Source organism: Coenobita brevimanus, chromosome 75 (assembly GCF_032717465.1).
Source record: "Coenobita brevimanus isolate Jiangsu-jjx chromosome 75, ASM3271746v2, whole genome shotgun sequence".
Lineage (NCBI taxonomy): Eukaryota > Metazoa > Arthropoda > Malacostraca > Decapoda > Coenobitidae > Coenobita > Coenobita brevimanus.
In genome coordinates this window covers 25580662-25592429 of record NC_137028.1, presented here as the reverse complement: position 1 = coordinate 25592429, position 11768 = coordinate 25580662, and the positions used below count along the sequence as shown (strand labels likewise).

Genomic DNA, 11768 nt, shown 5'->3' with positions numbered 1-11768 from the left:
AGGAGGCGAGGTAGGCCAAGGAGAAGGTGGAGAGATATGGTGGATGAATGTGTGAGGAAGAGAGGTTTGGAAGTCAGTGAGGCTAGGGAACTGACAGGAGATCGAGCTGGCTGGATAATTTTTGTGAGATGTGCATGATCAATGATTTTTGGCACCCTTTTTTAACGTGGCAGCGTCTGGACTGACTCTGTCGGATACGATTATGTGAAGCTACAGGACGTGGTGAATGTTTTTGGCGTATCCGATACAGTCAGGATTCCGGGGGCTTGAATGATGAGTGAACGGAAGCGTGGCCCATTGGATTGGGCAAATTTGGGCTGTCTGGACATTGCTACTCCTCACCCTGCCCTTGGGTGGGAAAGGAGGTCCGGATGATGATGGTGATGATGAGATAATTACTAAGCTGGGGTAAATTTGTGGTTGAAATTAATGGTTAAATTATTAACCCGCCCCATCCCGACGTTTTCTGGGCAGTGGTACGCCCCAGTCCCGACATTTTTGGACTTTTTTTTTTTTTGCCTCAAACATCTGCTTTTGGTGAGAAACATCGAATATTCATAGAGAAATCGCTCACCTGAGGTTTAAAATACTCGATCCAGGTAGGAGTACCTCCTTACCTTACAGGGTTTTCTATGAGGCTGGCTGCAAAGAAAACGAGTTCTATGGGAGGATAACTATTCTACACCACTCATAAACGGTATTTATTTATTTGGTACGAATTTATATGTAGTACAAGAGTATATTGGTTTTCAAACGGTAATATAGGCATTATAAGCATTGTTTCACTCACTCATCACCATTCCTGACCTTTGTTTGCCACATTACCTGATCATCATTTATGTGGAGTAGACTGTAGCACCAGTCGAGCAGGGCAGTACTCCCGAGGTGGATGGAAAGCTGATGACAGGGAGTGCTGGAGCTCCCGTTTCATCAGCCCTCAGGACTAGTTCCTGACCATCCCCCTTTGCTGAACTTTTTCAGTGTCTCAGTTACACAGAGAGTAGGCCAGCATGCTCTCCAGTACAAATTTCTCTAACTATCTTCACCAAACTACATTCACAGTACACACTACACTTCCTATTCAAAATTTACCTAAAATGGCGTCGTTATATCAAGCCTCGGAGTCCCCAGGGGGGGGGACCATAAATGCCCCCACTATCTGCCCCTCTCCCGATGACGACTCAAGGTGCCTGGAACCACTGTCTGACTCTCTTCTTCTTCATTTCTGCAACATTCGCGGCCTTTCCTCTAACTTTCGCTCTGTTGAGCACCACCTCTCCTCCTCTAAACCTCATCTTCTTTTTCTAACGGAGACTCAGCTGTCTGAGGCAACTGACAGCAAACCCTTTTCTGTATCCTCCTACTTTCTCTATACTCATTTCAAAGCCAAAGGTGGCTGTTGTGTATATATACGCAACGACTTATCTTGCTCTCGTGTTCCTGAACTTGATTCTTCTGAATTCTCCACACTCTGGCTTCGGCTTTCCTGTCATTCTCTGACTAAATATATCTGTGCTGTTTACTTATCCCCTAATTCTACTGACTATCAAAAATTCTTCGACTATCTTACTTCTACGATGGAACACATTCTATCCATTTCTCCTTTCTCTGAAATCTCCATTCTTGGAGATTTCAATGTTCACCACCACCTTTGGCTCTCCTCTCCTTTCACGGATCCACCTGGTGAACAAGCCTACATCTTTTCTATCCTTAATGACCTAGAGCAGCTTGTACAGCACCCTACCCGTATCCCTGACCGCCTTGGAGAGAGCTCCAACATACTTGACCTCTTCCTCACAACTAATCCTTCTGCTTACTCTGTTAATCTTTTCTCTCCGTTGGGCTCCTCCGATCACAACCTTATTACCTTAACCTGTCCTATCACTCCGGTGCGGCCTGTGGACCCTCCAAGGAAACGTCGTCTGTGGCATTTTGGAGCCGCAGACTGGGAGGCCCTCAGGCAGTACTACTTTGATTTTCCCTGGAATGATTATTGCTTCCATGGCCGTGAGCCATCTGAGTGTGCCTTGCGCATTACGGAGGTTATTCTCTCGGGCATGGAAGCATACATTCCTTTCTCATATCCTTTGACTAACGCAAGAAAGCCTTGGTTTAATCACGCTTGTTCTAATGCTGTCCGCAACAAGGAGAGGGCCTACAAAAGGTACCGGAGCCAACCCACCCCTGAATCACATCATCTTTACGTTTCTGCCCGGAATCGTGCTAAGTCTGTTCTTCTCTCTACTAAAAATAATTTCATCCATACTAAATGCTCTCAACTCTCCAACTCGAATTCTTCCCGCTCCTTCTGGCATCTTGCCAAAAATCTTTCTAACAACTTTACCTCATCATCCTTCCCTCCTCTTTTCTACTCTGATGGTTCTGTAGCTATTTCTTCTACCGATAAAGCAGATCTCTTCGCACAGACTTTCTCCTCCAATTCTACCTTAGACGATTCCGGTGCTGTTCCTCCATCACTTCCCCCTCTGACTTCCTCATGGCTGACATTAAAATTTCTTCAGTTGATGTATTTTCTGCCATCACTGGCCTCAGTACTAACAAGGCATATGGGCCTGATGGGGTCCCTCCTGTTGTTCTCAAGAACTGTGCTTCTGTGCTTACACCCTGCCTAGGCAAACTCTTTCGTCTTTGTCTGTCAACTTGTACCTTTCCTTCTTGCTGGAAGTTTGCTCTCATTCAGCCAGTCCCAAAGAAGGGTGACCACTCCCAACCCTCCAACTATCGTCCAATTGCTTTAACGTCCTGTATTTCAAAAGTTTTCGAGTCAATTCTTAATAGAAAAATTTTAAGGCATCTTTCCTATCACAACCTTCTTTCCGATCGTCAGTATGGGTTCCGTCAGGGACGCTCCACTGGCGATCTTCTCACCTACCTTTCAGACTCCTGGTCATCCTCCTTTCGGGACTTTGGCGAAAGCTTTGCCATTGCACTTGACATCTCAAAGGCTTTCGATCGAGTCTGGCATAAATCTTTAATTTCCAAACTGCCCTTCTACGGTTTCTATCCTTCTATCTGTGCCTTCATCGCTAGCTTCCTTTCTGGTCGTTCTATAGCCGCTGTTGTAGACGGCCATCGTTCTTCTCCTAGATCTATCAACAGTGGTGTTCCTCAGGGCTCTGTCCTATCACCAACTCTCTTCCTTTTATTCATCAATGATCTTCTAAGCTGTACATCTAACCATATCCACTCATACGCTGATGACTCCACCCTTCACCTTTCCATTCGGTTCCCGCAACGCCCATCTCAACAGTTACTTCAACAAACAAGGGATGAGGCTATGGCACACCTAATGTCTGACTTGGCTCGTATCTCTGACTGGGGTAAAAATAATATGGTTGTTTTTAATGCATCTAAGACTCAGTTCTTACACCTATCAACCCGACAAAATCTTCCACAGGTATACCCACTAATGTTTATAATATTCAGCTTAATCCTGCATCATCCTTGAACATGCTTGGGGTTTCATTTACTCGGGACTTATCTTGGAAAGATCATATTACATCTCTTGTAAAATCTGCTTCCAAGAGATTGGGTGTGCTAAGCCGACTCCGCTCTTTCTTTACCCCTGCGCAATTGTTGACTCTATACAGGGGTTTTATCCGCCCCTGTGTGGAGTACAACTCTCATGTGTGGGGTGGCTCCCCACATACAGCTCTTCTCAATAGGGTGGAGTCAAAGGCTTTTCGTCTCATTAACTCTCCTCCTCTTACTAACTCCCTTCAACCTCTGTCTCTTCGCCGCACTGTTGCATCTTTATCTCTTTTCTATCGCTACTTTAATGGTCACTGCTCCTCTGAACTGTCTGCTTGCATTCCTCCACCTCTACGACGGGCGCGTAGCACCCGTCTGGCAGCAAACTCTCATCCTTTTTCTGTCCAACTCTCTAATGCAAGAGTTAACCGTTACTCCCAGTCTTTCATTTATGCAACAGGTCAGCTCTGGAACTGTCTCCCTCTGTCTGTATTTCCTGCTGCCTATGATCTCCAGTCTTTCAAACGCAGTGTGTCCAGGCATCTCAAAATGATCGGATCTTGAATTTGGCTCTATATTGTATTTTGTTTTTCTCTTGGAGGGAACTGTTACTGCGGGCTCATGGCCTTTGGTTCCTTCTTCCTCGCATAAAAAAAAAAAAAAAAAATCATTTCTGACTGTTTCTTCCTCTAATGTTTGTCCTCCACATTGTCATCGATTGGGCAATCACTCTGGCCCTGAATTTCGTACCGTGGCATGACATGGCTTTACTGGCCAGGTCACTGATAACAGGTGAATTGCCGAGAAAAGGTCATGCAGGGGGGGGAGGAGGTCATGCTGGGTAAGGCATTGTCCCTGCCTGTCATCCTGTAGAGGAAGGTGTCCCGTGTATACGTGCCAAAAATCACTCGCGAAAATTGAAAATTGTGCATATTAGGGACCTTGCTATGTTGCCGCGTTAATTTACGTCTCCGGGATATGAGTGCACATCATGTGAGGACATGAATTCACGTCTCCGGGACGTGGCGGGTTAAATTATAAATCAGTCAACATGTCTATTTCCTTTTTACAGACATCTTCTAGCAGTAGGGCAGGATGGGTAACAAGAGCCATACATGGTTCCAAACAATCGTTAGACGTAATACCTCTGTCCAGGGAGAAATTAAATAGTCTCCTGAATATACTTAAAGACCGATGGACTAAGTATGAAGAATGTTATTTAAATTCAGAAGCAGCCATAGTGCAACCTGATGATAAAGATCTCTTAGAGTCAGAGACTGCAAAATCTGAAGGTAAATTAGAAGAATACTTAATCGTAGTGAAGTTACTAGAGTCAAAATTGGCTGAGACTGCTGCAGAAATACAAGTGGAGGACCAGTGGAGTAAAGTTGTACTACCACAAATTACGCTTCCCGAGTTTGATGGGGAGCAAAATTGAAAATCCTTTTGGGTCAATTTCAGACACCTAGTTCATGATAGAACAGATCTCCTTAATGTGAGCGAACTCACTTTAATAAATGGTTGGCACCTCTTCACATCCCATGAGCTGATAAAAGAATTACCTGTGGAAGAAAACAATTATGAGGTGGCCTTGACTATCCTTAAGGCAGCATTAAACTGGGACAAAAGTGGCTAACATGCTAGCCAGTTTTGCGACCCGCTAGCCAAACTGACTCACGGTGAGCGAGATTTCACTTGCGAGGCGAAATGGATAACAGTTCTCGCTCACAGCTTGTTGGTGGGATTAGAACTCAAATGAGCCTATATTAATTTTGTAATTGGTGAGAAAATATTCTGTTATTCACAGAAGGAAACTTTAACTAAAATTGTTATGTATATACAATTTAATTCATGTGGTTTTTATTCAATTAAATATTTTTCTTGTAACATGAAATAACTATTCTGACACTAGGGTGACCAGCCCATGGAGGCTGTCTAGCCTGTCTGTTTTGTCTCCAAACAACAAGTAGAAATCAGATTTCAATATGGATCCTGCGGCAAGGAAAACTCTAGTAGACTGCTTTGTGGCTCTGGAGTTGCTAAAGTACGTTAGAAGGTTGTAGAAACTGAGGAAAATGGAGTGGGTACTCCATGGAGGTTTGTTTACAAATGACCACGAGGCGCCAAGGCAGACGACACTCTTAGCCGTTTCGGCTCGCAAAAACACACGAGTGTGACGGACACTTGACTCTGCTGGCCGTTTTGGCTCGCAAAACTGGCTCGCATGTTAGTCACTTTTGGTCTAGTGTGACGCCACCTTTAGACAAAACTATGAAGACAGGGAGCACGTTATCACCCAATTACTGAAGGCTCTACTTGAATTACCAATACCTAAACATGATTTTGATTCCTTGTAAAATTTTAGAATTGCTATGAGTTGTAATTTAAAGCCTTTAGGTACTTAGAAAATATTAAGGGAGCAGATTGGGTGTTTTCTAGAACTGTGTCTTAAAGCTTCCACCAAAAACCAAGGACGCCTTGTACGGTAGGCACCAAAAGGATAATTTCTCTTGTGAGGAGATTGAAGAAGGCTTAATGTAACTCGATAAACATTTACAAGGAACAGTAAAGCTTGCTGAGATTAAATAGACGACTGAAATAAAGAAAAAACCCACTAACCAACTGGTTGGGAATCCTGAGTCAGAAAAGGCTCGGCTATGTGCATAAAGAAGAGATAGGTTCTTTCCTTAGCTCTTTAAAAGCTGAGGATAAAATATTAAAGGCAAGGAATAGACAAGCTGATGAAATTAAGGAACTAAAACCTTCCATGGTAAAGGACAGGAAAGTTTGTGCATTTTGTGGTGAGCAACATTCCAGTACATCTTGTCAACATTATCCTGATTATATGCTACTAGAATAGGAAAGCTTCAGGAACTGGGATGTTGTATAATCTGTATGAATTCCAAACACACTTCCGCGGACTGCAAGACTAAATTAAATCTTTGTTTCAAATATTTCAAATGTAAAAGGGACCAACATCATAGTGCTTTATGCCCGAGGATGAAAAAATGAGGTTCTTAAACCTGCAAGTGTCAATATGAAAAATTGCTAAGGGGAATACTCCAGTAGTAATGCCAGCTGCAGATGTGAAGGTAATCATTTAGAATAGAAACCCATTAGCATGTACTCTTCTTGATACGGGTGCTCAGAAAACCTTCATTTCTGCAGACATTATTGAAGAAATTAAAGTTACCTATTATTGGCAAGGTAAATCTAGCCATTACAGGATTCTTAACTACTAAGGAAGCTCAGTCTTTTGATTTAGTTAGACCTGTAATACAACTAGGCAGATATAAATGCCGTATAACAGCAGGTGTACTGGATAATATGGAGACAAGTATATACTGTATATAAAAGGACTGAAGGAAACCTTTGATCATCCACAAAGATCAAGAATAAGGTTGGCTAAACGGAATGTAGAATCAGATACTGTGAGTCCCATCAAAATGATAATTGGTTCAGATTACTGTGGGAGATTCCTACATAGGACCTTCAAGAAGAATAAGGTACAGGTGTTCAAGAGTCCAGGAGGTGACCTTATTATAGGTCAGTTGCCTTTTACAAAACAAGTTAAAGGAGAGGCTAAACTAGTAGACTTAGTCTTTGTTACCCCCACACAGTCATTGATGGTGGTTAGAATAGGTGCAGAATTCGAACCTACTCAGATAAATGACTTGCTGGATGAAAATATTGAACCTGTACACAAATTATAGGACCTATACAGTGTAGGAATACACTCTGAGGAACCAACCCCTGAAGATAAAATAACTTTGGATTTGTATAACCAGTCTGTGGAATTTAAGGATGGACAGTATTGGGTAGGATTACCATGGAAACTAAACCATTCAGAGTTACCAACAAATTACCAAGCAGCGAAGGCTCAGTTAAATTCTCTTCTAAGAAAGTTGAGAGATAAACCAGAACATCTAACCATATATGATAATATTATAAAGGATCAATTGAAAAATAAATTTATTGAAGATGCAGAAATCCCTGTTAACCATAAGGAGGGACATTATTATTTTGCCACATCATGCTGTAAGCAAAGATTCAGTAACTACTCCCATAAGGATAGTTTTAACTGTACTAGTAAAGCGTCCAAGGGATCAGCTAGCTTGAACGATTGCATATACTCTGGACCTACACTAACAGAGAAGCTAGGGAATGTGTTACTAAGATTTAGAGAGAAACCTTATGCTTATACAGCAGACATTAGTAAGGCTTTTCTCAGAATAGGATTGAGAGAGGAGGATAGGAAATTTACAAAATTCCTCTGGCTCAAGATACTCAAAACGAGGATAGTCCATTGAAAGCTCAAAACGAGGATAGTCCATTGAAAGCTCAAAACGAGGATAGTCCATTGAAAACTTACTGTTTCCGATCGGTGCTCTTTGGCTCTTGTGCTAGTCCTTTTCTACTTTGCAACACTTTAAAGCATCATTTTGAGGATGCCAAATGCCCAAAAATTGGGTAGGCTTTTTATATGGATAATTTGGAAGGTGTTGCTGATACAGAGTCGGAAGCATTGAAAGCTTATGAAGAAGCCAATTCCGAATGTGGGAAGGCAAATTTGCCGTTACAGAGCTGAAATACAAACTCACCGCTTTTAAGGAATAAAACACAAGAGGACTATCCAAATAATGACATTCCCAAAATTCAAAATGTGTTGGGTCTTAACTGGGATACATTCTAGAAACCATTGAAGTTCTCTGATGTCACTCTCACCGAGAGGTCCTTGTTAAGTCAGGTCCCCAGCTATTTGGTCCGTTAGGATTGGCCAGTCATATAGTTATTAGGGGCAAATGTGTAGTGCAGGAGGCTTGGCGAGAAAAGCTGAATTGGGAGTCTGAATTAGGTGAGACATGTGGAACAATGGGAACAGATTAGAAAAGAGTTTGAAAACACATCAACCATACATATTCCCAGGAAAATAAACAGTAATGAGAAGTCTCATTTACATATATTTTGTGACGCTTCTCAAAGGACATACGGAGCGGTAGCTTATTGTGCAACAGGAGAGGATAGTAAGATAATTATGTCCAAAGCCAGAGTTACGCCAATTAAAGGAAGAACCCTACCTCAAATGGAATTGGCTTCCATAGAAGTAGGAACTAAATTGGCCAGGTATATAACCACTACTCTTGATACTCAGTTTGAGGATATCTATATATGGACTGACAGTGAGATTGGTCTTTACTGGACAGGGAAGGAAGACAGTAAAATTCCTTTCGTCTGCAATAGAGTGAAGACTATTAAAGAGCTGTCTTCCAAATTTAAATTTATGCATGTATCCTTCAAACAAAACCCAGCTGATCTGCTCTTGAGAGGTTCGACTGTAAAGAGACTAATCAAAGATAATTTGTAGTTTAAAGGTCCTAAATGGTTACTCACTAAAGATTGGCCTGAGCAGAAACAATATAGTATTGCTGAGGATGGTGTAGTAAACTTGGAACCTGTAGTACCTGAGAATTTGACATTAGCAGATTCTCGTCAATAAGACAACTTATTAACACTACTAAATTAGTTGCTGAATATTTAGATAAAAAATTGGGTTTCAGAAGTTGGACCCCATGGAATATTGGCTGAAAAGGATACAAGGGAATTATTATGGAGAGATATATGACCTTTTAGCCAACACACTGGGAAGAAGAATAAGCTGATAAGAGATTTAGGCTAGTTCGTAGATGGATAGGGTCAAATTAGATGCTGGGGCCGAATAATAAGGCTGATTCGCCTCTCCAAACTAGACACCCCATATTATTACCTAACAGCCATTATTTTGTACAGTTAATTGTAAAGGAAGCCCATGATTTGAGTCTTCGCGGAGGTGTGCCACAGATTTTGACCCAAATCCGGGAAAGGTATTGGATCCCTTAGGGTAGACAGGTCATGAAGAAATATCTCAAAGGTTGCATTACATGTAGGAAGTATGAACAACGACCATATGACTGTCCAGGACCATCTGCCTTACCATGGGATAGGGTAAATGTAAGTCAGCCCTTCAAAGTAACTGGAGTTGATTACACAGGGGCTATAACTGTTATGGGTGAGGGAACTCCCCATAAGGTGTATATATGTCTGTTTACGTGCACCTACACAAGGGCAGTCCATCTAGACATGGCAGAAGATCTGAGTTCAGAAACGTTCCTGAACGTATTTAGAAGATTTGCCACTAGAAGGTCTTGTCCTAATAAATTAATAGGCGACAACAGAACCAATCTCGTTGAAGCAGCACCTGTACCTTTAATGTACTGAATGACCCAAACGTTAAGTCGACACTGGGAATACGAAATTGCACCGGGCAGTTCATAGCTCCAAGAGCGCCATGGCAAAATGGATATACCTAATGAATGATTAACATTGTGAAAAACTGCCTAAGGAAAACCTTGCTCAGAACTAAGATCACAAGGGAAAACTTGAGAACAGTGATAACTGAAACTGAAGCTAGGATTTATGATAGACTCCTAACCCCTCTACATGACACTAGCATTTCAATTGAGGCCTTAACACCTGCTCATATGTTATATGGCAGAAAGCTCCATCCGGTTCCTTGTGTGGATATCCAGGAGGAAGTAAATGATCCTACCATAGGAAATAATGAATTAGGACAACATCTGCGGGAGGGATATCAACGTCTGAAAAGGATATTGGATACTTGGAATAGAAATTGGAGCGAAGAATATCTTTTGAGCCTACAAGAAACACTTTATGGGGCTCAGGCTGCCAGTAACAAGTATGCTATAAACATAGATGTGGTCTTAGTAAAAACAGAGCAACCATTACTTAAAGTGATCTCCACGCATCCAGATTCAGAGGGGGTGCTGAGACCTGCAAAAATAAAATGTAGGGGACATACCAACATAAAAACTATCGATAAACTGGTACACCTTGAGTTAGCAGCTACCCCGGAGACAGCGAATGGTGAAAACCAAGTGGGTCAAGATGCACGACCTAGAAGGACTGCAGCATTGGGTTCTCGAGACCTATGGAGAGAACTCCTGGCTAAGGGTCACATTACATGATACAGCGTATCATGTTTCACCCGGCCTCAAAACTGTGGGTAATATTTTCCCCCAGAGCGGTTGCACTTCGTACTTTTTAAAATAGTCGTCCCTGGTTGGAAGCAGAAGAAAACCTGGAGATCATTAATAGCTGTTCAAGCGATTTTTATAACCCAGAGATTGCGTTCTCTTTAATCATCATTCATTCATTGCCAGACGCCATGTATCCCAAACGGGGTGGCCAAGGGCTTAGAGTTAATTGTTTTACAGGGAGGGGCACTAATCCTCCACCAACCCCACTTGACACGTAGGGATGCCAACAGCATCTGGTGTTCCCAGGCGGTCACCCATCCAAGTACTAACCAGACCCAACGTTGCTTAACTTCGCTGATCGGACGGGAAGCGGTGTACTCAACGTGGTATGGCCGTTTAATAATTCTTATTATTAATAAATTAAACCCTTGTGGACAACTATATTGTAAATACATGTATATAATTGCCTTGGAAAGTTCCATTGACCTAAACTGCGTCTGCGTGATAGATGGCGTGTCTTGAGGATGAAAAGCCTCACATGAAAAGCAGATGTGGTTTTAATATATTTACATAGATAAAGGGAATATTTGGTTTGGCTTTAGTTTAATTAAAACTGAGATTAATTAGATAGATTTGCCCTGTATATATCATGTTGTAATCTAACTGTATTTAGCATTGTAATTAATAAATGTTGGCACCTCTTCAAATCCTATGAGGGGAGACCGGAGAAGAAGCTCGCCATGTAGTCACTCTGCTCTTAGACAAAGTTCAAGCAGCACGTTGTAAATACGCACCTCAAGGACGTTTGGTAGCCCAGGCAAACGACCTTAAGATCAGGCTCGTCGTCATCTGCTGTCCGACTCTTTCTAGCTATGTAACCTTTATGAATTGGCCAATTCTGTGGGGAATTAGCTAGGAGATAGGAGAATAATAACTAGGTGAGTTGGAGTATCAGTTACACCTAATCCTCCTAAGAGACTTATGTGAATTTACTTAAGGTTGTCTTAGATTAACACACATCAGACAAAGGTGTGTCTAAGAATTTTCTGACAAATTTTTGGTGCCCCGAGTGAGGATACTGACTTTTGTAAATATATTTCAGACATTTCTGGTGCCCCGAGTGAGGATACCGACTTGTATAAATTTCTGACACCTGTAGTGAGGTGATGACTGCATTAAAAATAGCCCGGTGTTTGGGGGTTAAGAACTGGATAGCTAGTTAGGTAGTGCTGGAGAATTCTT

The 11768-nt window shown here is 42.0% G+C and overlaps 1 non-coding gene across 1 annotated transcript; it reads right to left on the bottom strand.

Moving 5' to 3' along the window:
• Nucleotides 1-10807: 10807 nt before the first annotated feature.
• On the bottom strand, nt 10808-10926 carry LOC145408128 (5S ribosomal RNA). The gene has a single exon (XR_013898874.1). It is a non-coding gene; the product is annotated as a 5S ribosomal RNA (ribosomal RNA).
• Nucleotides 10927-11768: the final 842 nt, after the last annotated feature.